Source organism: Nomascus leucogenys, chromosome 15 (assembly GCF_006542625.1).
Source record: "Nomascus leucogenys isolate Asia chromosome 15, Asia_NLE_v1, whole genome shotgun sequence".
In the NCBI taxonomy this organism is placed as follows: Eukaryota; Metazoa; Chordata; class Mammalia; order Primates; family Hylobatidae; genus Nomascus; species Nomascus leucogenys.
The window spans coordinates 81,370,294-81,394,192 of record NC_044395.1 but is presented as its reverse complement, the minus strand read 5'-3'; the positions used below and the strand labels follow the sequence as shown (position 1 = coordinate 81,394,192).

The window sequence follows — 23,899 nt, the reverse complement described above, 5'->3', positions numbered from 1 at the left end:
GGAGCTGAGCCCTGTGAGGCTCAATATGGTTAACGGCTGTCGAATGGTTAAAAAACCAGGCACTGCTTGGGAAGTATTCCCAGAAGGCCTTTTGCGCTCCGTGTAGGGGAAATTAAGTGCCGAGAAAAGTGTGTTCAATTTAGATCCATCTGGTCTGGGTTGCTTCTTTCCCTTCTTTTTCTCCAGGAAAGAGGACTATTCAAACAAAGGCACTTTGTGGTCACTTTAACCTGCTAGGAGCCAAAAGTGTTGCCAGCCAAACATGTTGAGAAGCAGAGAGAAAAACTATGCCATTTCTAATTGGTAGTAATCCCAGCTCAAAGCAGCATTCATTATCCAAGGTGCTGGCTACCCAGGACATAGAGTTGGGAGGAAAGAAAGGGTGCCTGGTTTGAGAACCTTATTTCTAGAAGAATAAAGTGGCCCTTGCTAGAAAACGGTCTCTTGCAGTACCTTCTAGCAGCAAGTGAACACTAGGAAGCTTTAATAAGAAATGTCACTAGATTCCAAATAAGAAAACCAAAACTGGTCAGGCGCGGTGACTCACACCTGTAATCCCAGCAATTTGGGATGCCGAGGTGGGTAGATCACCTGAGGTCAGGAGTTTGAGACCAGCTTGGCCAACATGATGAAACCCTGCCTTTACCAAAATACAAAAACTAGCCGGGCTTGGTGGTGGGCGCTTGTAGTCCCAGCTACTCAGGAGGAGGCTGAGGCACAAGAATCGCTTGAATCCGGGAGGTCGACGTTGCAGGGAGCCAAGATTTCGCCACTGCACTCCAGCCTAGGTGACAGAGCAAGACTCCATCTCAAAAAAAAAGAAAGAAAAGAAAACGCAAACCACAAATTCTAGATTTTCCAAGTGGCTGCAACTTCAAACAGTTGTTCTCAGTATTGGACTATGATTTTGGAGTAGCTAGTCAGTGAATTTATAAACCACATCAGTTATCAATAAAAGACACCTGCCCTGTGGAACCCTATATAGCTGTTACTAAAAACAAGGTAGATAATAATGATTTATGCTTGTTAAGCATTTAACCAAGTGTCAATCATTGTTCTGTATATTTTTTAGTTTTTCCCTTCCAGTAATCCCATGAGAGGATTGTAATTAGTCTAGTGGTGTGTTTTTTTGTTTGTTTGTTTGTTTCAGAGACAGGGTCTTGCTCTGTCACCCAGGCTGGAGTGCAATGGCACAATCATGGCTCTCTGAAGCCTCAACCTCCCAGGCTCAAGCAATCCTCCCACCTCAGCCTCCCCAGTAGCTGGGACTACAGCTGCACACCACCATGCCTAATTTTTGTGTTTTTTGTACAGATGGGGTTTCACCATGTTTCCCAGGCTGGTCTTGAACTCCTGGACTCAAGTGATCCTCCCACCTTAGCCATCCAAAGTGCTGAGATTACAGGTGTAAGCCACCATGTCTGGCCTATCCTACTTTTATAGATAAATATACTAAGGCATAGGGAGGTTAGCTAACCTACAAGTTGCTCAAGTCTACAACTAGTAAGTGATAAGACTTGGGCTTGAATCCATGTGAACTGCTTTTAGAGCCCACATGACTACCCTAGGTCAGAGGCTACACATCCAACTGGTAGCATGGATGTCTCCAGGGAGAGGAGATACAGAAGAGCAGATGAAAGGTTTTCACTTTTTACTTTACCAAATGCTATACTGTTTGAGTTTTTCTCTTTAAATAGGTGTTACTTGTTTGCTTTAAAAATGTGTAATAAAATAAAGCAAGGCTGGGGAAGAAGAGATAGCAACGGAGCATTTTTCTTTTCTTCTTTGCAGTGAGTCAGAAGAAGGCACTATCTCCATTATGTTAGCAATAGGAATTTATTTAAGTACCAGCAAAGTCTAGGCTGAGGGCCAGGAACTAATTATCTTCAGAATCTCATAAGCCACTAGTAAGCGAGTGGATATATGGACAGGTATAAAACAAGCCCTCAGGACAGAGTAATGGGTTAGATATTAATATGGTTTGGCTGTGTCCCTACCCAAATTTCATCTTGAATTGTAGTTCCCATAATCCCCACATGTTGTGGGAGGGACCCAGTGGGAGGTAATTGAATCACAGGGGTGGTTACCCCCATGTTGCTGTTCTCATGATAGTGAGTGAGTTTTCACATGTTCTGATGGTTTTATAAGAGGCTTTTCCCCCTTTGCTCAGCACTTCTCTCTGCTGCTGCCTTGTAAAGCATGTTTGCTTCCCCTTCTGCCATGATTGTAAGTTTCCTGAGGCCTATCCAGCCATGCGGAGCTGTGAGTTAATTAAACCTCTTTCCTTTATAAATTACCCAGTCTCAGGTAGCTCTTTATAGTAGCATAAGAATGGACTAATACAGTAAATTGGTACTGGGAGTGGGGTGCTACTCTAAGGATACCTGAAATGTGGAAGCAACTTTGGAACTGGGTAGCAGGCAGACGTTGGAAAAGTTTCGAAGGCTCAGAAGAAGATAGGAAAATGTGGGAAAGTTTGGAACTTCCTAGAGGCTTGTTGAATGGCTTTGACCAAAATGCTGATAGTCATATGGACAATGAAGTCCAGGCTGAGATGGTCTCAGATGGAGATGAGGAACTTGTTGGAAACTGGTATAAAGGTGACTCTTGCCATAGTTTAGCAAAGAGACTGGTGGCATTTTGCCCCTGTCCTAGAGATGTCTGGAACTTTGAACTTTAGTATCTAGGGTGTCTAGTGGAAGAAATTTCTAAACAGCAAAGCATTCAAGAGGTGACAGAGCATGAAAGTTTGGAAAATTTGCAGCCTGACAATGCAGTAGCAAAGAAAAACCCATTTTCTGGGGAGAAATTCAAGCCACTGCAAAAATTTGTATAAGTTACAAGGAGCCAAATGTTAATTGCCAAGACAATGGGGAAAATGTCTCCAGGACATGTTAGTTACCTTCATGGCAGCCTCTCCCATCACAGGCCCAGAGGCCTAGGAGGGAACAATGGTTTCATGGGCCAGGTCCAGGCCCCCCCTGCTGTGTACAGCCTGAGGACTTAGTGCCCCGCATCCCAGCTGCTCCAGCCATGGCTAAAAGGGACCAATGTACAGCTCAGGCCATTGCTTTAGAGCCGCAAGCCTTGGCAGCTTCCATGTGGTGTTGGTCCTGCGCATGCACAGACAACAAGAATTGAAGTTTGGGAACCTCTGCCTAGATTTCAGAGGATGTATGGAAATGCAGGAAGAAGTCTGCTGCAGGGGTGGATCCCTCATGGAGAACCTCTGCTAGGGTAGTGCAAAAGGGAAATGTGGGGTCAGAGCCCCCACACAGAGTCCCCACTGGGGCACTGCCTAGTGGAGCTGCAAGAAAAGGGCCACTGTCCTCCAGACCCCAGAATGGCAGGTCCACCAACAGTTTGCACCGTGCACCTGGAAAAGTCTCAGACAGTCAATGCTTGGATGAGGTGGCATGTGCCTGTAATCCCAGCTTCTTGGGAGGCTGAGTTGGGAGGATTGCTTGAGCCCAGGAGGTTGAGGCTGCAGTGAGCTGGGTTCGTGTCACTGCACTCCAACCTGGGCAATAGAGCAAGACTCTGTCTCAAGGAGGAGGAGGAGGAGGGAAGAGGAGGAGGGAGGAGGAGGAGGGAGAAGAAGAAGAGAAGGAGAAAGAAAAAGAAAGAAGAAGACAGAGGAGGAGGAGGAAGAGGAAGAAGAAGAAAGAGGAGGAGGAGGGGAGGGGGAGGGGGAGGGAGAAGGAGGGAGGAGGAAGGAGGAGGAGAAAAGGAGGAGAAAGAGGAAGAAGAGGAAGGAGGAGAAGAGGAAGAAGAATTGGTGAAATAAATGAATACCGCTGGGAAAGTTGTTGATGTGTCATATGCTGAAAATATCAAACTCTTTTTGGGGCTTCAATTAGTAATCCTCTTGATTATAATACAGTTTTGATTGCTAGCATTTATTGACCACTTATATGTGCTTTTTATGTTTTAAGTAAAAGGAAGTCCCTCTCAAATTTTGCTTAAAATGTTCACGGACAGGGTAAAGTTTGATCAGGGCTCTGACTTGGCTTCCCTGTAATTCAGCTCCACCCAGTTCCATCTGTTGGCTTTCCTTAGGCTAGATTTACTCATGGATTCGAAATGGCTGCTGGTAGTAACTGGTGCCACACAATTCCTCACTCTTATTTAGGGGAGGCACAGGGATGGAGAGCTCTACCATCAAACAATATCTACCATCAAATAACGTTTTTTGGAGACAGAGTCTCACTCTGCCACCCAGGCTGGAGTACAGTGGTGCAATCATGGCTCACTGCAGCCTTAACCTCCCAGGCTCAAGCAAGCCTCCCAGCTAAGCCTCCCAAGTAACTGGAACTATAGGTGCATGCCACCATGCTGGCTAGGTTTTTTTGTACTTTTTATAGAGACAGGGTCTTACTTTGTTTCCTAGGCTGGTCTCAAATTTTTGGCCTCAAGTGATTCCCCACTTTGCCCTCTTAAAGTGCCAGAGTTACTTACAGGCATGAGGCACCACACCCAGCCCCATCAAAGAACGTTTCTGAACTTTACTCTGACCAAAGCAAACTGAACTAACCAGGAGAAATTCACATGTTGATTGGCATAGCCTAGGTAACTCATCCCTTAACCAATCAGTGTAGCAACAGGGCGGGTGTTATCCTAATTGATTGGATCAACCATGGCCTGTTTCTGGAGTTTGGGATGCAGGCTCTTCTAACCAAATTACATGGCTACTTTCAAATGGAGGAAGAGATGAATAGATGTTGAAAAGCCAAATGAATGTCCATTCATTTAATCCTCACAACATGCTGTGAATTAGATCCCAGGGAGAGGTGAGAAAAATGACCTCAGAGAAGCAACTTGCTCAAGATCAGTCAGCTAGTAATTAGCAACATTGGGATCCAAATTCAGGTCTGTCTGACTTCCAAGTCTATGCACTTGGCCTCTAGACTCCAGTGCCCCAAATCTCAGCTATTGTACGAATCTCTCCAGTTGCCTCCAAGAGAAACCTGTTCTTGTGATCACCCCTAGCTGTTCTAGGGAACAACCTGGGCCCAGGTTGAACTCTTTTAAAAAGGGTCAAGGACCCTCCATGAAGCCCAGGCTGTGAGATCAGCTTCAGAGGCCTGGGGACTCCAACCTCAATTTGGGGAGCAGCAAACACCTGCTTGGGGACTAAGAGGTTGCTGTAAAACCAGGACAGACAGTCCCTGTTCTTTTATCAGTGGTCATTCATCAAGCAGTTACTGAGCATCTGCTCTCTGAGGACCCATCTGCCTGAGCTAAAGCCTGAAACTCTTTCCAGTGTCCTTGTCTAGTCTTTCGTTTTTGTCTGTTTCTTTGTCACGCACCCCTTCTTCTCTTCTCCTGGGCTGAACTTTCTGGGCTAATGTTGGTTCTTTGTCTCAGACCTGCACCCAGCTTTTTCTAGCACCCCAGGATAGCAACTGTTTCTCTTCTGCAAATTTCGGTTAATTGACAATGTCTGCCTTAAGAAGGAGGCAGAGTTTGTATCCAGTCTCAGATGGGAAGTGCACCATTGTTAACGATCAATGTCTACCATGGGGACCATCAGTATCTACCATGGGGAGGAGAGGTTGAACTGCAACCTGCATAGTGGGTATCTGACATCCTTGGGTCCATATACCCGTCACAGCTTCGTATTTGGGACCCTCAGAACAGCTGCCCCCATTGCTTGAATTCCCTGAGAGTGACATTCATGTGTCAGCATAATACCAACAAGTTCTGGCCTCCTGCCTGTGCTTTCCAGAATTCTGAATGAGATTGAGCTGTTTACGTGCTAGAACCAGAATGATGGAGAAGTCTGGAGATGAAGAAAAGAGTGAAAAGGCCTGAAATGGGCTGAGGAGCTCTGGACTGTGATTTAGGATGTCTGGGTTAATTCTGCTAAACCCTAGCTCATTCTGTGACCCTGGGCAAGTTTCCCTTCACTTGGCCTGTTTCTTTATGTGATGCTGGGCTACCTCAGGGATTCTCAGTGGGGGAGAAACCATTTCCCGGGAGGTGATCGGGAAAGTTATGGGGGCATTTTTCAGTGTCCCAATGACTGGAGGTTGTTTCTGGCATTTAGTGGGCAGGGGCGGGGCTGTTAGATAACCTGTAATACACAGGACAGGCCCCCACAGTGAAAAACCGTCCCACATCCTGCACAACTGTCACATGTCCTCCTGGATACTCATGTAGACGAAAAACTTGTTCATAATTGTCTGACTCCGGTCAGATAAAATCTAGCTCTGCTTTAAATAGGAACACAAGTTGTTTTTGCACAGTGCCAGTGTGTGTTGAACTTTTGAAAATGGAATTACCATATAAATCAAAGGAAATGCACATCTTTTAAAAACAGTTTTACTGAAGTATGACTTATATGCCAGAAAATTAATTCATTTTTTCAGTGATATCAATTCAGTTTGTGTTTATTCAATTCAGTGATTTTGGTAAATTTGATGGAATTGGGCATCTATCATCAAAATCCAACTTCAGAACAGTTCCTTCCCTCCAACAAGTTTCCTTGTACCAGTTTGCTGTCAGTTATCACTCCCACCCCAAGCCCCAGGCAACCACTGATTTGCTTACTGTTTCTGTAGATCTGTCTTTTCTAGAAATTTTACATATAAAGAATCATACAATATATAGTCTTTTGTCTTTCTCTCCTTTCACTTAGCATCCTGTTTTTTGAGATTCATCCACATTGCCCCATGGATTATAGTTTGTTTCTTTTTATTGCTGAATAATATTCCATAGCAGTAAACCACATTTTGTTTATCTATTTACCAGCTTGATGGACATTTGAATTGTTGCTAGGTTTTGGCTCTTAGGAATTTGGCTGCTATGAATATTCCTATACAAGTCTTTGAGAGGACATATATTTCATTTCACTTAGGCATATACTTAGAGGCAGGATTGCTGAATTATTTATTTTTTTTAAATCAAGAGTTGTTTAAACTCTTTTGGAACTCATTTTGGAAAATCAACATTGCTCATGGTATCTGAGTCAGCAGTATAATGCTCCTGTACACATGTGCATGGGGAGTGCTACTGGTCACAGTCATAGACATAGAATCACATATGCATCAGTATATCAATGCATATTCTATGCATAGGTATGGTATGTGATTCTGTGTGTAAGTATATCCATGATTCTATGCATAGGTAAAGCATGTGGTTCTATGTGTAAGTATATCCATGATTCTACACATAGGTATAGTATGTGGTTCTATATGTAAATATATCCATGATTCTATGCATAGGTGTAGCATGTGGTTCTATGTGTAAGTATATCCATGATTCTATGTGTAGGTATAGCATGTGATTCTATGTGTAAGTATATCCATCATTTTATGCACAGGTATAGCACGTGGTTCTGTGTGTAAGTATATCCATGATTCTACACATAGGTATAGCATGTGGTTCTCTGTGTAAGTATATCCATGATTCTATGCATAGGTGTAGCATGTGGTTCTATGTGTATGTATATCCATGATTCTACACATAGGTATAGTATGTGTTTCTATGTGTTAGTATATCCATGATTCTACGCATAGGTGTAGCATGTGGTTCTATGTGTGAGTATATCCATGATTCTACACACAGGTATAGCATGTGGTTCTATGTGTAAGTATATCCCATGATTCTATGCATAGGTGTAGCATGTGGTTCTATGTGTAAGTATATCCATGATTCTACACATAGGTATAGTATGTGGTTCTATGTGTGAGTATATCCATGATTCTACGCATAGGTGTAGCATGTGGTTCTATGTGTGAGTATATCCATGATTCTATGTGTAGGTGTAGACTTCTGAGTACTTCATTATGTCTCTAGTTAGGATGTAATCAAACATTTCTGTATTAAAATATGTATTTTATAATAAATTCTTATATCTCCTATATAATGTACTAAGAACACTACAATGATTTTTAAAATCATGTGTATAAGTGGCTTATATTATTTATGAATTCCATTTCAGGATAGTAAAGAGGATATTAAAAAATATTTTTTATATAATAGAAAAGGAGCCTTGAGACAGAGTGGGAGGGGCTGGTCCATTTTAAGGACCTGACACCTGTGAGTTTTTAAATCCTGTGCTCAGAGGCTTAATTAGAAAGGCAACCATTAATCCAGATTTGAAGCCAACAGCAAATCAAAGCAATTGTCCTGCACCAGTTGTTTTGATCATCAGACTGTGGCCCAGTTCTTTTAGGCCAGGATCAGAGAGACTGGGAGGAATAAACAAACCCAAGAGAACCATCGAGAAAATGTACAGGAAGAGCTTCCAATTCTATCACTCAGCCTTGATTTCAGAGTGAATCACACCACAGACTCACAGATTGACCCAGCAGGCTGGACCTTGAGAGACCCATGGAGTCCAGCCCCACATTCTTCAAATGCAGAAAGGGATGCCTGGAAAAGGGGGTGGTGGGGACTGGGGAACTGAGGCAGCCACACAGCCAGACCAGGTCTCAAGGATCCTGAGGACCTGATAATTAGATGCCTCTTCAATCAAACATTCTGTGCCATTTAAAGGTAAGACTGAGCCCTGTGAGGGAAAGGCTGAGATGGAAAATTCTGCAGGGTCCAGCTTCTCACCTTCCTTGCCCAAGCTGTCAGCTCTGGCCCAGACTTTCCTACCTCCCCTCCAATTAACCTGACTGACATTCCCAGGTAAGGGGGCAGTGCTTACCTGCTGTTACTCAAGCAAAACATGTTTGGAAGGTCTCACCACCTCCACCCACTTCAAGTGGTTTACCCAAGTAGGCCTGTGTCCTTTTCCCTAGTGGATTCTTGGAAAAGGAAATTATCTCTGTCCCATTACGTTTCACTGGCACTTTCTTGTCCCTTCTTGGAGGGATTGGAGCCAGTTGATTTGCCCTTTGATCAGGTGCTATACCCTCTCTGGTCAGGTTCTTCCCACTCTCTGGGCTGCGTGGGCAATTAAAGAAAAGAGGAGCCTTATCAGAGCAGTCAATCTCACCCTGAGAGATCTGGCCATGCAGGAAGCTGTGGTGTGGTGACCGCGCGTGGCCCTGTGGCCCTCCGTAGACCACCTGTAAATCATTTGAAGACGGGGAACCCAGAGGTTGAGCTCAGCATCCCCCATAGGGCCCCCCAACTGGAGGGAGGCTGGAATGAGGTGGGAATCAGTGTTTGGGGTTGATGTCACCCCCAGGCAAGGTCATTATAGCACTCTGGCTTTTAGTTTGGAGATTTCTCTTCTTTTTAAACTCAGACCTTGGCAATTCGTTTGTGCAAGCACTAGTTACCTGCAAATGAAGTGGCCTTCCAAAGGGGCCACTTGTGCCCACAGTGGTCCACTGAGCCCAAGCAACTGGCTGCAGTGCTGCGTGTGTTGGGCAGGGACCTGGGCAGGACGATGGCCTCGCCTCACCTTGCCTGGGTGCACGGGGGTCAGGTGGTCAATCCAGCAGTCTTGTGTGTGCTCCAGGGGGCCTGGTAGGCAGCCTAGAGAGGAATCCTGGTGGGCATAAGAGGAGGTAGATGGGAAAGGGGAGAAGGCAGGCCAACTCAGAGAAAGAGAGGGAGCAAGGAGACAAAGAGAAAAAGGGGGAAACAGACTGGAAGACACAGAAATATGGAGAGAGATAGGCAATGGGGTGAGGAGGGGAAGAAAGGGAAAAAGGAGAAAAGCAGAGGAGGAGGAAAGAGGGAAGGAGATAAAGACAAGATAGGGGAGGGGGAGACTACGGGGAAGGGCAGAGGCAGGGCGGAGGTGGAGGGAGGAGCATGAGGAAGAGGACAGAGAAAAGGCTTGGGGTTTTCTGCCAGGGCCTGGCCCTCTGTGGAGAATGCCTCCTTTCCTGAAAAAATGGCCACTTCGCTCTGTACCAGTCCCATCTTCTGCCTGCCACCCACATGCCAGGCCAACCTGCCTTCCAAGGCTCCGGACAATCCCAGGGCTGGGGGCACATCTCCATTCTTTGCAAGAACCGTGGAAGATTAAAGGCCTCTGGGAAGGGGACCTGGCTGGGGCCTCAGCGTCCTCTCACAGGCCAAGGTGCTTACAAGGTGTTATCTGGAGGGGCACAGAGATCCAGTGTGCCCAGGTGCTCACAGAGAGGCAAGTGTCCCCACACAGAGGCCCAGCTGCCTGTATGGAGCCCAGGTAGCCACACAGAACTCATGAGGCCTGCATAGCAGGCTGAATGTTCACAGACTCGGGCACTCACATGCATTCCCACACAGGTGCATTCTGTACCACAGGCTGGAGGCCTGGGTGCCCATGACATTGACCTTCCTGATCCCCACTGTAAGCTCCAAAGCTGGACTGTGGTTTCTGAGTTATGAGCAGACATTTGGGTGTTTCTCTGCAGCCTGCATTGGGCCTGGGCTCAAGAGTAGCATCTAGTGTGGGCAGGAAGAGGAGGGCTGTGAGAGACAAGCGCCAAGGCAGCACAGGCTCTGACATCAGGACCAGCCTGCTGGAAAGGCCATGCCTGAACAATTTGTCGTCTCCTACTGCTCACTACATTCCCAGAGTCATATTCTTGTGTTTATGATGGAGGAATCACTGGCTGTGGAACAATTACTGTGTTGCAAACAAAGCATTATGGCTGGAGGTGAGAGGAAAAACAAATAGCATGCACTTTGAAATCTGGCTTCTTTAGGGCTTCTGTAGCAAATTTCTCAGGTGTAGAGCAATCAGGAGCTCCAGGGGCCTGCTGGGAAGCTGCTGGATTACAGACATTTACAAAAGAAAAAGGAAAAAACCAGTCAGCCTGGCTTAGATAAGAGGAGCACATCTAGCCCCGGGAAGCCAGGAGTATGTGCCTTGCAAGCAAATGACAGTGTCTGCCTGTGCATAAGAAAAGCTGAATTCAGGGCTTTGAAAAATGAAATGATCACACTCCTTGCTTTTAAGAAATAGAGCAAGAAACTACAAGGTTATTTTTGATTTGGTTATTTGCTTCTGCTGATTAAGCCCACACTTTGCACCCGGGTGGATTGCATGGAGAAGGCAAGGCAGGATAGCCAGAGGTCATGAGCACAGGTCTTAGAGTCAAATTGCCTGCATTTGCATCTGGCCTCTCAGCCTCCTGTCTTTACTGTAACTCTCTGAGCCTCAGTTTCTCATCTGAAGCTTCATAGAGCTGTTGTGAGGATTAAATGAGATCCATAGAAAGAACAGGGCCAGGCGTATGTTAAGTATCCCATCAAACATCAGTGGCTACTAAGCACTTAACTACAATTTGCATATGTGGCACCTAATTTATGAATTAGCTCATTTTTATAATAGAGTGGTAGGATTTTGTCACTGTGTACTGGCAAAGTCTCCCAACTTCTTTCCCTTCATTGTGCACTAACACGGACAGAGCCATTCTTTTCCTGTAGAGCAGAGCCTCATTTCAAGATGGGCTTCTATTCCACAAAATGTTAAATTGGGCAAGATCAGAATAAATCATCTTGTCCAGACCGTTTACTTTTTATTAAGTGTACAATTTGATGGTTTTTTGAAAGTACATTTACAGAGTTGATTAACCATTGCCATGGTCTAATTTTGGATCATATTCTTTCCCCCCTGTACCTATTAGTAGTCATTCCCCATTTTTCCTCGACTCTTCTTCCCAAGCCTTCTGCAACTGCCCATCCAATTTCTGTCTCTAAGGATTTTCTGATTCTGAACATTTTGTGAAAACTGTATTATAGAATATGTGGTCCTCTGCGGACTGGCTTCTTTCATGTAGCCTAGTGTGCTCAAAGTTCGTCATCAGTTGGTGGACATCTGGGTTGTTCTCACTTTGTGGCTGTTATGAACAATGCTCTTGTGAACATTCATGTACAGGTTTTTCTGTGAACCTGTTTTCATTTCTCTTGGTTACCAGACGTGGAATTGCTAGGTCATACAGGAACTCTACGTTTATTCTGTAATGAACTGCCAGATTGTTTTCCAAAGTGGCTACACCATTTTACACTTACAGTAGCAATGAAAATGGATTTCTCCACATGCTCACCAACACTTGTTATTGTCTGTCTTTTTACTATAGTCAGGTGGATGTGAAATTCTATTTCATTATTGTTTTGATTTGTATTTCCCTGGTGGCAAATGATGACAAGCATATTTCCACGTGCTTATTGGCCGTATTTGTTTGTTTGTTTTTTCGGAGACAGAGTCTCACTCTGTCGCCCAGGCTGGAGTGCAGTGGCATGATCTCAGCTCATACAACCTCCGTCTCCTAGATTCAAGTGATTCTCCTCCTTCAGCCTCCTGAGTAGCTGGGACTACAGGACTACATGATGCCCTGCTAATTTTTATATTTTTAATAGAGAGGAGGTTTTGCCATGTTGGCCAGGCTGGTCTCAAACTCCTGAGCTCAAGTGATCTGCCCATCTCAGCCTCCCAAAGTGCTGGAATTATAGGCCTGAGCCACCTCACCTGGCCCCTTATTGGCCATTTGTATATCTTCCAGAGGGTCTTGGTCAAATCTTTTTCTCATTTTAAAAATTGGGTTGTTTGTTTTTTGTTGTTAAGTTGTAAGTGGTTGTTTTGTTTTGTTTTGTTTTGTTTTTACTTGAGATGGAGTCTCACTCTGTTGCCCAGGCTGGAATGCAATGGCACAATCTCGGCTCACTGCAACCTCCACCTCCCAGGTTCAAGCGATTCTCCTGCCTCAGCCTCCTGAGTAGCTGGGATTACAGGCGCCCACCACTATACCCAACTAATTTTTGTATTTTTAGTAGAGACGGGGTTGCACCATGTTGTTCAGGGTGGTCTCAAACTCCTGACCGCAGGTGATCCACCTGCCTCAGCCTCCCAAAGTGCTGGGATTACAGGCATGAGCCACCACTCCCAGTCAAGTTATATGTGTTTTTAAATGTACTCTAGATTCAAGTCCCTTATCAAGATGCATGATTTGCAGGTATTTTCTACCACTCTGCAGGTTATCTTTTCACTTTCTCAATGATGTCCTTTGAAGCATAAAAAGTTTTAATTCTGGTACAGCCCAACTTATCAATTTTCTCTTTTATCACTGTGCATTTTGCCATATCTAAAAAACCGCTTGCTGCTATGTTTTCTTCTGAGAGTCTTACAGTTTTTGCTTAGACTATTTCATTTAAACCAACAAGGAAACTAAGACTCAGTTAAGGTAGGATTTGCTCTGAATTACATTGCTACTAAGTGGCAGATAAATAATTTTTTAAAAACCAATCTAATTTTATACAGCCTAAAATCAAAATAATTTCAAGACCAAAGAGGCAATCAAGTCATATTAAAAACTCAAAGTCTAAAACCCAGTTTATATTCACCCTGAAATAGAACCAACCTTTAATTTAAGGCTAATAATGATTTTAAAAAAAACGAAAAACAAACAAAAAAAATACTTTCCATTTCTTGAGCTATTAGTCTGGGTCTTTTACATACATTCTCTTTTTAATTCTTAAAGCCACCTTATAAATAGGTACTATGATTGTCCTTATTTTAAACATGATGAAATTGGTGCTCAGAAAGCTTTTTAAGTAACACATTCAAAATCACACAGTTAATACGAGGCAAAGCTAGGTTTCAAACCCAGGGCCCTCACTCTCTTTGTACAGTGTCCTATTAGAAAAACTAATGATTATTGCTGAAACCCTAATAAGGGGTTTCTGGCAAGATAAGAGCCTCCTGATGACATAAACTGGGTCTCATCTGCCATGTCCATCCCTTGTCACATCTCTTGGCAATTTATCTTGGTGGGGTTGTGTTGATTTGTGGTGATCAGAATCCAGACACCACAAAGCATGTGGGTTGTAATGAAGTCCTGAGTCTTTTCTTTAAATCCAATTTTCCACTTGGTTTGGCTAGGGCAGGAGGATGTCAAATTCTGTGGCAGAGGTCAGTCCTATAAGGTGTTTGTCTCTATTTACATAATTCATCGGAACATTTCATGGAGGGAAATTCATCTTCATTGACATTAGCCTTGGGAACTACCTGGGAGGCAGAGAAAAATCTCAAGCTCAGATTTCAGTGCTTGCCATGTATAGACATCTAAGTTTGCAGTTTCAATCAGGCATATTTATTTACATGTGGAAATTCCCAGTGGGAAGCTGAAGAACACAGCTTAGGAGTAGTCCCCAAGCGGGAAATTGAACAGTACACTGAGCTCCTTTTATTTCCATTTAATTTACCATCAGTATCATTACCATTATTTTGTTAATCATTTCACTAGCAATGATGTAACTTGGGACCAAGATAATTGCAGCCAAATGGGGAAGATGCTTATCTGAAGTATTTAGTTAGCAGAGACTTCCATTCACCCTTTTAGAGATGGGTGTTAGTTCTTTCCTTTATTCAGGTAGCATAGAGCTGCCTTGAAATGCTAACAATATTAACAGCTCCCTGCAGCTTAATGAACACCACACTTGGTGAAAGAGGATTCTTCAATTTTCAGCTCGCTGCTGCCTGAAATGGTATCACTTTGCACAATGAAGTGGCTTCCTGAGATTCTAACAAGTCTAAGTAAAATAGACCAGGCCTATCCTGTGGTCTGAGCAATGTGGAATAAATGATCAGGACTTTGAACTCAGACACTTGACTCCGCTATTTGATAGCTATATGACTTTGGACATGTTACTTGTGTTCTCTAAGTCTCTATTTTCTTAACTATCTAAAAGAAAGTTAATACTAGTCACCTCATAGATTGTTGGGCAGTAAATGAAATAAGAAGGATAAAAGGCCCAGGACTTTCCTTGGCCCATAATAGGTGTTCAGTACATGCTGTTTCTTTTCTGAAAAAAGTGTTGGTGTTGAGAACTTTTCTTCTGAGTCCCAGGATTGTTTAGGAACCAAGTCTGAGGAGAGATGTGAAGAGTTACCCTAAGAGAGGCACTTTTTGGTTAGCAAAAATGAAGACCTTGGCAGGGCTACTAAGATGTCTGTGACAGTACTTGGTCTCCATACTCACCTTTAGACTCTGGGGATCACCTTTGAGAGCTAGAGATCCATCGCATGCAATCCAGCCCTACCTCCCTCCCCACCTTGCCTAGTGCACCCCTCTACTCCCTCACTCCTCCCATTGCCCGCACTGCACAATGGCCTTTTCTCACTTCCTCCAATGTGCTAAACGTTCCCTCCTCAGGTTCTTCCCATAGGCTGTTCCCTCTGCTTGGTTTACCCCACACCCCCAACACGCTTTACCTGGTTGATGCCTTCTAATCCCCAGATCTTGGTTTCTTTGTCATTTTCTTTGTCGTGCCCCTCTGGACATGTTCCTGATGGGCTCTCACAGATATCCCTGTGCTTTTTTCACAGCACAGAGTGGTCTGTGACTCACTGGGCTTCTTTTTGTGTGGGATTTTTGATTTTTAAAATCCTCCATCACCAGACAGTAGCTCGAAGCCTGGGTCTGGACTATTTTGCTTACCGCCCTAGGAGGTGTTCAGTAATACTCACTGAATGAAAGAATGAGGAAACTCATGGGGAAAATTCATAGGGCATGCTGTGATGCTGACTGATGAACTCTCACAATCCTAGATTAAGACTTGTGAGCACAGGAACGCTTTTACACCGTTGGTGGGAATGTAAATTAGTTTAACCATTGTGGAAGATGGTGTGGCGATTCCTCAAAGATCTAGAACCAGAAATAACATTTGACCTAGCAATCCTACTACTGGGTATATACCCAAAGGAATATAAATCATTCTATTACAAAGATACATGCATGCTTATATTCATTACAGCACTTTTCACAATAGCGAAGACATAGAATCAACCCAAATGCCCATCAACAATAGACCAGATAAAGAAAATGTGGTATGTATACACCATGGAATACTATGCAGCCATAAAAATGAATGAGATCATGTCCTTTGCAGGTCATGGATGCAGCTGGAAGATTATCCTTAGCAAACTAACACAGGAACAGAAAATCAAACACCACATGTTCTCACTTACAAGTGGGAGCTGAACGACAAGAACACACAGACACAGGGAGGGGAATATCGGGGGAACCAGCCTCCAGTATTTCAATGCAGATTCTTTTCTATTTTCCCTAAGTGTCAGCTGGTCTGAGAAATAAAGAGAAAGAGTACAAAGAGAGAAATTTTACAGCTGGGTCTCCGGGGGTGACATCACATAATGGTAGGACCGTGATGATGACCCCGAGCTGCAAAACCAGCAAGTTTTTATCAGGGATTTTAAAAGGGGAGGGGGTGTACGAATAGGGAGTAGGTCACAAGGATCACATGCTTCAAAGGACAATAAAGATCACAAGGCAAGGCAAAATTAGAATTACTGATGAGAGTCTATGTCCTGCTGTGCATGCATTGTCTTAATAAACATCTTAACAGGAAACAGGGTTCAAGAGCAGAGAACCGATCTGACTAGAATTTACCAGGCTGGAATTTCCCAATCCTATTAAGCCTGAGGGTACTGCAGGAGACCAGGGTGTATTTCAGTCCTTATCTCAACTGCATAAGACAGGCACTCCCAGAGCAGCCGTCTATAGACCTACCCCCAGGAATGCATTCCTTCCCCAGGGTTATTCCTTGCTGGGAAAAGAATTCAGTGATATTTCTCCTACACACACATTCATTTATAGGCTTTCTGCAAGAAGAAAAATATGGCTCTATTCTGCCCAACCCCACAGGCAGTCAGACCTTATGGTTATCTTCCCTTGTTTCCTGAAAATCACTGTTATTCTGTTCTTTTTCAGGGTGCACTGATTTCATATTGTTCAAACACACATGTTTTACAATCAGATTTCATATTGTTCAAACACACATGTTCTACAATCAATTTGTGCAATAGTGGTTCTGAGGTACATTCTCAGCTTACGAAGATAACAAGATTAAGAGATTGAAGTAAAGATAGGCTTAAGAAATTATAAGAGTATTATTAGGGAAGTGATAAATGTCCTTGAAATCTTCACAATTTATGTTCAGAGATGGCAGTAAAGACAGGCTTAAGAAATTATAAAAGTATTAATTTTGGGAACTGATAAATGTCCACGAAATATTCACAATTTATGTTCTTCTGCCTCAGCTCTAGCCAGTCACTCCATTCAGGGTCCCTGAACAACAGGGGAACAACACACACTGGGGCCTGTTGGGGGAGGATGGGGGAGGGAGAGCATTAGGGAAAATAGCTAATGCATGCTGGGCTTAATACCTAGGTGATGGGTTGATAAGTGCAGCAAACCACCATGGCACATATTTACCTACGCAACAAATCTGCACATCCTGCACATGTACCCCAGAATGTAAAATAAAAATTAAAATAAAAAAATACTTTCAAGCAGACAAGAAGATGAAAGTATTGATATTAGCTGATACAGTATGCTTTCTATCTGCCAGGAGCTTGTCTAAGTGCTTCTGTGCATTAACTTATTCAATCTTCACAATAACCTTATTATTAAAATTACTATCATCCCATTGTAAAGGTTAGAGAACTGAGGTACAGAGAAGTCATTCTTAGGTAGCAGTGGCAGGGCCATCATTTGGACCTAGATACCCTGGCTCCAGAATGTATACTCTTAGCCATCACACCAACTTTCCCCTACATATTCTTGTTCCCTAGAGTATACTTTTCTTCTCCAATCCTCTCCTCCCCATCCATGCACACATGTTTTGGGCTTCAGTTTCCATGTGCAATAGCACTTCCTTGGGGAGACCCTTCTATACCCCCACCCTAGCTCAAGCCTCATCATCAGCATTCACAGCATCCTGAGTTTTTTTTTTTCTTTTTAAATAAACTCTAGCAGTTATTTTCTCTCTAATTGCAGGACATGTCTTAATTTATCTTTGGACCCTCTCTAGCCTCTAGCACAAGGCTCAGCATCTGGTAGGTACCCAAAGACTGTTGGTTAAACTGGAATGCTCCAATGTCTTCAGAAGCTAGCTGTTTGCCTAAGTTTGGCAATATATTGTCGCATGTAAAATACACATGTGTTTGACCCAGCTACCTCACAGATAGGAATTTACTGTAAGGAGGTAATCATGCAAGTACAAAATGATGTTGATGCAAGGATTGTTGATAATGGCAAAAATTAAGAACAATCTATGGTGGCAATGAGTGGTGAACAAATTAAATAATGTTCTCTCTGCATAAGGGAACCACGTGCAACCATTTAAAAAGATAGTACAAGGGGCCGGGCGCGGTGGCTCAAGCCTGTAATCCCAGCACTTTGGGAGGCCGAGGCGGGCGGATCACAAGGTCAGGAGATCGAGACCATCCTGGCCAACCTGGTGAAACCCCGTCTCTACTAAAAATATAAAAGAATTAGCTGGGCGTGATGGCGGGCGCCTGTAGTCCCAGCTACTTGGGAGGCTGAGGCAGGAGAATGGCATGAACCCGGGAGACGGAGCTTGCAGTGAGCCGAGTTTGCGCCACTGCACTCCAGCCTGGGTGACAGGGCAAGACTCTGTTTCAAAAAAAAAAAAAACAAAGATAGTACAAGGAAATCTATAGATGATAACATAGAACTTTATTGGTGTTATATTGGTGAGGATAAAAAAAAGGCAGAAAATGTAGTAACTGACTTTGCTGAGAGCTTACTCCCTTACTGTCATGCACCATGCTAAGCCCTTTTACATACATTAGCTCATTCAATCTTCACAACAATCCTATGAAATAGGTTTGTTCTGCTATAATCCCTAATTTACAGACAAGGAAATTGAATAGTGTCTAAACCAGATTTCAACCTATAATTATCTCCAGACTTCTAATCTTTATCACTATTATACTGTTTCTGTGATCCTATTATGTAATATTGCATAGACACTGTGACTGTGACAGAGATTGCCAGACACCCCTGGATATCTACTCCTCTCTTCTTTCACACTAATAGGATTTTTAACTGGGCACATGGCTATATTTCCCAAGTCCCTTGCATCTGGATATGACCATGTAACTTGGTTCAGGCCAATGGGATGTAAGCAGAAATATGTGGAAGCTTCCTCAAGAGCAACACGTATTCCTGTTGCCCCACCCCCACCCCTTTCTCTTGTTTTGTTCCTTTCTCTTTCCTAGACTGCAAATTCTGTCCTGTGGACCATGAGGTGGAGGCTACCTACAATTTAGCAACAAGACAGAAGGAGTCTAGGCGACTGACATTATGGAGTGCCTTGCTAGGCCTGAGCCTCCCACCCAGACTTCCATGTGAAAGAGGAATGAGCTTCTATCATGGTCACATCATTGTTGTTTTGGTTTTCTGTCACTTATAGCTGAATATAACCTAATATATGCACACACATGTGTCTGCACATGCATACAGAAGTGCCTGCAAGGATATTCATCATAGTGTTAACAGTAGTGTCTTGGGATTGCAGTATTTGTAGTGGTTTTTACCTTATCTTCATACTTCTCGGGTACATGCGCCACTTCTTACAAAAGCGGTAAATCAAAAGAAAAATGTCATAATGCTCTCCACCTTCTGCCTCCAGTTTCAGTTCCATGGCTGAGTTCTCACCTGCCCTCAGCCCAGCCAGAGTACTGTGACTGTGGGTGACTGCTTGCCCTGCTCCTCTGGCTTGTCTGACCTTGAGGCCCAGGCTTCATCTGCAAAACTGCAGCCACTGTCCACCATTCTCTTGGGTGGGGAAGAAAGATTAGTTCCGTGCCCATCTCTTCCCCAGGATGGGGGAGAAATCACAAAAAGTCAAGCCAGTTAGTGTCTCTGGAGAGAAGACAGATGGAAATACACCTGTATTTCATTCACTTTTTCAATAAATGTCAATTGAGGGCCTCTATGTTCCAAGCAATGTTCTAGGTAGGGGAAAGAGCAGTAAACAAGAGTCTTTGTGGTCCTGATGCTTATACTCTAGCAGAAAGCACCAACCATCAACAAGCCCGCATTTAGGTGCCTCTGTGTGAATGTGCCCGTCTGAGCCAGTCTGAGCTTGAACCCATTTGTTAATGATGCTCCCACTTCCCAGATCTCAATGTCTCCTTGTTTCATTCATTCATTTGACAAACATGTTCTGAGGGTATAGACATGCCAGGCTGTAAACTGGAAATTTAATGACAATCAAGATTGGGCCAGTCTAACAGGAGCATCAGCACTACAAAAGCTTGCAAGTTGCAACATAGTAAGATGGGAGTTACCATCCTCCACAGCCCTATCAGAATATCAAAAGGAGCTCCCAGCCTTGCCTGGAAAGCAGTGCAAGGAAGTCACTGGGGACCATAATAGCCGAGCTAAGTCCTTAAGGGTGAATGAGAATTGCCAGGTTCTGTTTCAGCCTCAGTGGAAACAATTCTTACTCAGGTGCTGATAAACAGCTGCAGTAAAATTCATGGGGGGACCTTCACCTTTCAAGCATACCAGGGAACTCAGCTAAAGTCCAAATTGGGATTCAGGTATGTTTGGTAAATGCACAAGTTGGGTTGCCTCATACTGCAAAGTGCCATTTGGCTGGAGTTGAGGGCAAGACAGGGTTGGGGAGGATAGAATGGGGTGTCTGCTCAGCTCTTGGTCCCCAGCTTGGTCCCATAGACTTGTGTTTGAGCCCTACTGAGCACAGGCAGAGGCTGGAGGAGCTGTTTTCATGGGGCACATGAGGCATAAGCAGCCTGCTTAAGGGACCAGGTGACAGGAGAGGGTGATATGGTTTGGCTGTGTCCCTACCCAAATCTCCAATTGTAGCTCCCACAATTCCCACGTGTCATGGGAGGGACCCAGTGGGAGGTAATTGAATCATGGGGGTGGGTCTTTCTCAAGCTGTTTTTATGATAGTGAATAAGTCTCATGAGATCCGACAGTTTTATAAAGAGGAGTTTCCCTGCACAAGCTCTCTCTTGCCTGCTACCATGTAAGACATCCCTTGTTCTTCTAGGAACATGAATGTGAGGTCTCCCCAGCCATGTGGAACTGATTCAGTCATACCCCTTTTCTTTATAAATTACCCAGTCTTGGATATATCTTTATTAGCACGTGAACATAGACTAATACAAAGGGTACGGGGGGACAAGCCTCCTTCCCGTGTGTTCTACTATTGCCGTGTGGCTTCATTCAGGGAGCACTCCAGGAATGCAGTGCTGCCTTGATTCCACAGGGCTGCAGGTTTGGGAACACGGGAAGACAGTGCCTTGAGGAGGAATGTGTGCTGAGTAAGACACAGTTAGGATCTCAAGGGATATGATGTAGCAGGACGAGCCGCAGACAAAACCTCTCAGACACTGAGTTGTAGAAGGAAGGGCTTTATTCAGCTGGGAGCATCGGCAAGCTACTGCCTTAAAATCCGAGCTCTCCAAATGCACAATTTCTGTCCCTTTTAAGGGCTCACAACACTAAAGATTTCACATGAAATGGTCGTGATTGATTTGAGCAAGCAGGCAGTACGTGACAGGGGCTGCATGCACTGGTGGTCAGAGAGAAACAGAACAGGGCAGGGAGTTTCACAGTGTTCTTCTATACAATGTCTGGAATCTATGAATAACATAGGTTTCTAAGTTATGAGTTGATTTTTAGCTACTGGTTTTGGGCCTGGCACCGGGCTGCCTGTCTTTGGTTTTACTTCCTTGTTGTTTTTTCTTAAAACAGGTACTGAGTATAAAACAATATAAAATAATATGAGAGGGTCTTTCTCTTCCTTCAATGATAGCACCTTAAGTGGCTTCTCAATCAGTGTCACTCAGTGAGTGCCAGAGCAAAGAACACGAGGAAACCTCATGAAAGCAGGTGAGCTGGCTCTGAAGATTCCCAGAAATAGTGAGGGAGGAGGAGGGGACTAAATTAGGGTGCAGAGGCTGAGTCCTGTATTAGAGACAAGGACAGGTGAAAATTTAGTTACTACAAATTCATTAGATCTTAGCCTGGGTTCCCTGAAAACAGAGCATAAGATCCATGCTTGTGTGGAGGTAGGTGATTTGGGAATATGATCCTGAGGAGCAGGAGGCAGAGACAAGGGGAAGTGAAACATAGAATGGAGAATCACGGCCAGGCGCAGTGGCTCATGCCTGTAATCCTGGCACTTTAGGAGGCCAAGGCGGGCAGATCACTTGAGCCCGGGAGTTTGAGACGAGCCTGCCCAGCAGGGTGAAACCCCATCTCTACTAAAAATATAAAAATTAGCTGGGCATGGTGGTGGCTGCCTGTAATTCCAGCTACTCAGGAGGCTGAGGCAGGAGAATCACTTGAGCCCAGGAAGTGGAGGTTGCAGTGAGCTGAGATCATGCCACTGCACTCCAGCCTGGGCAACAGAGCGAGACTCCATCTCAAAAATAAATAAATAAATAAATAAATAAAATAAAATAAAATAAAAAAGAATGGAGAATCATTACAAGGGTGTGTTGTTGGGTTGGCGCTCCTTGATTCATGGGAGTTTCTGAGAGCCTATTGGCCTGCAGGGGATAAAAGGGATGAATTTATCTATTAGCTTTAGTTCCATATTGTCAGTAGTGCCCCCAAGGGTGTTAAGTGCCCCATGCTTCCAGCAAGTTCTCAGGTGTCCCACTCAGAGAGTCAGAAAAGGCCTGGGGCAGGAAGTGAAGGTATGAGGAGTGACCCAAGAGAAGGCATTACAGATGCACCTGCTCAAAGCTGGCTGAAGGTCTGTGAGGAACTGGTCGTCACACAGTGCCTGGAGTATGAGGTGGCCTGGAAGGATATGGAGGAGTGGACAAGAGGTTCCCAAACCCCATAAACCTGGGAGGCCTCAGAAAACCAATTTATGCAAGTTTTCAGAAACAGGCAAGAAGAATGGTATTGTGTTGTTATTGCCATTAACAAACAATAGCTAATGTTTTTGGACATAAATTATAAGTCCTTATACAGACTCATTTCATTTAAACTCACAACAGTGCTTTGTGGCATATGTCATTATTGATCTCTAGAGAGCAGATGAGGAAACTGAGGCAGGACATTACTTCCTCAAGGTCATAGAGCTGGTACATGTTGGAGCCACACTGGCTCCTCATAAGTGAGCTTCAAGCCTGGCTTGAAGAAGGGTGTGCATCTCCCCTGAGCCCTTTGGCCTCGTGGCCTCTAGCGCCAGCTTTGGTAGACACTTTTCCAAATCAGGTGCGCCTGTGTTAGCTTTAAAAGTCACAGCAGATGCATCAGGGGAGAATTTAGAATCTGCTTCTTTAGAATTTGTTAATCTGGGTTCAAGGGCTGGCTCTGTCACCCAGCTACGGGGTCAGTGGAGTTGTATTGGTATTACACATCACATGTCCTGTTTGTGCCTCTGTTTTGCTATCTGTAAAATGACATGACTAGGCTACAACAATCTGTAAGATCAAGTCTGCCTAGACGACTTATTGGTTTTAAAGGTAATCCACATAAGTGGGTGCAGAATCGTTGAAGATGAAAGTTAAGCCTCTCTTAAACAAGACACAGATATGAAAATATTAAAGGGAAAAGAATGATAAAGTGAATATTTCCTTTTTTTTTTTTTTGAGACCAACTCTTGCTCTGTTGCCCAGGCTGGAGTGCAGTGGCACTCAGCCTCCCAAGTAGCTGGGACGACAGGCACAAGCCACCACACCCAGCTAATGTTTTGTATTTTTAGCAGAGATGGGGTTTCTCCATGTTGGCCAGGCTGGTCTCAAAGTCCTGACCTCAAGTGATCCAGCTGCCTCAGCCTCCCAAAGTACTGGGATTACAGGCGTGAGCCACTGCGCCCGGCCTAATTTCTAAATTTAAAAATTCTCCATGATAAAAGACATAAAGTCAAAATAAAAACATCTGGGGGTAAGTATTTGTAGCACACACAGAGAAAAAAAGACTAGTGTCTAGATTACATAAAGAATAAGGAGGAGAAGATCACAACTAGGCAGTTCACAGCAAAGAAAACACAAATGAATGACGAAAATATGAAAACATGCTCAAATTTACTAGCAACAAAGGAAATGAAGATTAAAACATGAATGAAATGCTATTTTTTCAACACTAGGTTTGGTAACAAATATTTGGTAATATTAATTATTGGCAAATGTATAAGAAAGCAGTGGCTCTGTTGACGGGGATAGAAGAACAATTTGGCATTA

General features: G+C 43.9%; 1 pseudogene; it reads right to left on the bottom strand.

Moving 5' to 3' along the window:
- Positions 1-23,899, bottom strand: part of LOC100581194 — a 43,833-nt pseudogene that overhangs the window by 11,451 nt on the left and 8,483 nt on the right.